This window comes from Athene cunicularia (genome assembly GCF_003259725.1).
Source record: "Athene cunicularia isolate RWA chromosome 1 unlocalized genomic scaffold, athCun1 chr1_part2, whole genome shotgun sequence".
Taxonomy (NCBI): domain Eukaryota; kingdom Metazoa; phylum Chordata; class Aves; order Strigiformes; family Strigidae; genus Athene; species Athene cunicularia.
The window spans coordinates 48,893,927-48,897,010 of record NW_020799092.1 but is presented as its reverse complement, the minus strand read 5'-3'; positions in this window follow the sequence as shown (position 1 = coordinate 48,897,010).

Here is a 3,084-nt window from a genome sequence, read left to right as displayed (position 1 = left end):
ATCAACTTTTTCTTCCCCTCTTATATATGTCTAAACCTAACTTCTTGTTTATTTACCATTAACCAATCAGGCTGGGCTTTTCTCAAGCTGTTCTGAGCCATCTGTCATGTTTTTTATTGCTATATAAATACATAGTCAGATCAAAATGTAAACTTTAGCACATTCAGCTGTTTAAGATATAAATACAGAGAAATCTTGTGGTTTTGGGTGAAACACCTGGAGCTGAATCAACTGAGACCGTAGTCTAAGACACAGACAGTGACTGTTGAAGCAGTTGGATGTGGGAGATCTTTGAAGACTTTTGGTTTGGGTGTACTTTCCAGCTTTGTTCTGACCTTGTATCATATTGAGGATGGGAAAGTTAATATTTTCCTCTCCACCTTCCATAGCTTGGTTTCTCACAGGTCTCCAGTCTTAACAGCAGGGAAACAGATACAGGGCTCAGGAATTTCCACAGACTGCATTTGCTATTTGAGATGCAGACAGTGTCTCCCAAAGGAGGTGCTGACTGAAAACAAGTATGATCTATTATTTTCTTAACCCACCCATCAGACCCACGCTAATGCATCAGGCATGGAAAAAAGTATGGGTGTTGATCATATGTCCCAGCATTTCTGTCTCTGTTGAAAGCTGAAAATGTTCCTTTTTTTTGTATATTTGATCAGGCCTAATTCCAGTGATTGACTAGACAGAATTTAGGTGCTTTTGTCCAAACTGTGTGATGATGCTGCTCAGCTTCTGCCTAACTTCTTGGGATGAGTAATTTTCAAGAGCACCTCACATTTTGTCTGAAAAGTCTAGAACAATGCCTTGGCACTTTTCTGAATCATTTTCCTGAATGGTCTGAACAATTTGACATCTAAATCAAATCTAAGCTCAATCCAGATCCAGAAAGTAAGCACTCGTCTGCTCTGAGTTTGACATTGTCAGCTCTGCTGCAGTTCTCAAAATGCATCAAAAAAAATTGACAAGAATGGGCTCAGCGCTCCATGAAGTTTTAGACACTTTTAAAACAATGGTAGAGCTGCTTTTGCCATACCATCTAATTAGCCTGGATATCCATAAAAGATGGGGGGAGATACTGTGGGCATTCAACTTTCTGTGTTACCTGAGGTATAAAGTGTTACCTTAGCTGTAAAGCAGAGTACTCATGGGTCTTATGTTCTTTATTTGGTCAATGAAGGGGTTGCTTTTGGATGGCAAAAGCAACCCCTTCACTGAGAAAGTCTCTCTTCTTTTCCTCCATGCTGTGACATCCCAAAGCAAGAATCTCTGCAGCTTGCCTCATAGCTTCAGGGTGAGGGGCACTTTCTTGAAGACATAGACAGTCTTGTGTGGATCTATTCTAGTGAGAGCTTTGCTCCCTTTACAAGACATTACAAACTTGTTCTTAGCCTGGTTAGTCACCTCCTCTTCTCCAGCTCTTGCCTTTGACAGACATGAGAACTTCTGATCCATTCTAAGCCATTTATGGGGTGCTTTCATTTTTTATGGCATTTCAGCGAATCACGCTTCTTAAGATCTGAATGTTTCACAGATCTTTCAGTGTTAAAATGACTGGTCCTTGTGCTATGCTGCCTTGGCTATGTTAAATGAATAAATAGTTCATTTGCTTTCAGTGCATTGACACATACCTCTGCTATTTCTGCTTTCAGCTCTTGTTTGTTAGGCTCTGATTTTAGGAAGACTTCAGCAGTCATACTGTTCTCATCTTCTTTTCCATGCTCTACGTGCTGAAATGGTATCTGCAATCTCTTGCAAAGCTGATAATTCATTCCAATTCTTGCATCATCTTCCAACATCTCTTTGTCTTGACTTGCAGAGTTTATTGTGGAACATCTGCTCTTGCAAACTGTGATTTTGAGATTGAGATTTTTTTTCCTCCTTTTTTTTTTTTTTTTTTTTTTTTTTTTTTTTTAGATGGCAAATAAGAAATTTTTGACACATCCAGATGTTATGTTTTTAGAGTCTGAGGATTTTATCACAGGAACGTAGTCCCCCTCCAAATGGTAAAGTTGACTCTTTCATCTTGGAGTATTCCCAAACTGTGGTTTCAATTTATTTTTGTGTTTGAGCTTTACATGCATAAATGCTTTGTTCTCTTTTGAGAGACACAGCTTCTCCTGCTGCCTTCTGCCATCCAATTCTCATGCAGCACAGTGGGGCCACCTCTTCACCACTGCCTGCAGCCTCCTGATGCTCTGCGGATCCAACATGGGGGCTCGTCCTCACCTCTCACACCCAGTCCCTTCTCCCAGGGTTCTTAGGGCTGCTGGTGCTGCTGCAATGTGACCTCACCTGCTTTTCTGTTTTCGCTTCTCTTCTACCTGTAAAAGTTATTTGTAGCTGGGCCAGGACAAATTGCCACACTAATGATTTTGGACAGTGCCAACACTTTCACTGTGCTTGTTACTTTAAGAAATTAATTACTGAGAAAAATGTAGAATTTGTTAAGAAGCTTTCAGATACTTGATATCTGAGGAGTCTCATTAACTCCTAGAGCATGAAAATAAGGTTCACTCTCAAAAGGAGGGGGTTGGGGTTTTTCTTCTTTCCTCCTTTTCTTTTCTTTTCTTTTCTTTTCTTTTCTTTTCTTTTCTTTTCTTTTCTTTTCTTTTCTTTTCTTTTCTTTTCTTTTCTTTTCTTTTCTTTTCTTTTCTTTTCTTTTCTTTTCTTTTCTTTTCTTTTCTTTTCTTTTCTTTTCTTTTCTTTTCTTTTCTTTTCTTTTCTTTTCTTTTCTTTTCTTTTCTTTTCTTTTCTTTTCTTTTCTTTTCTTTTCTTTTCTTTTCTTTTCTTTTCTTTTCTTTTCTTTTCTTTTCTTTTCTTTTCTTTTCTTTTCTTTTCTTTTCTTTTCTTTTCTTTTCTTTTCTTTTCTTTTCTTTTCTTTTCTTTTCTTTTCTTTTCTTTTCTTTTCTTTTCTTTTCTTTTCTTTTCTTTTCTTTTCTTTTCTTTTCTTTTCTTTTCTTTTCTTTTCTTTTCTTTTCTTTTCTTTTCTTTTCTTTTCTTTTCTTTTCTTTTCTTTTCTTTTCTTTTCTTTTCTTTTCTTTTCTTTTCTTTTCTTTTCTTTTCTTTTCTTTTCTTTTC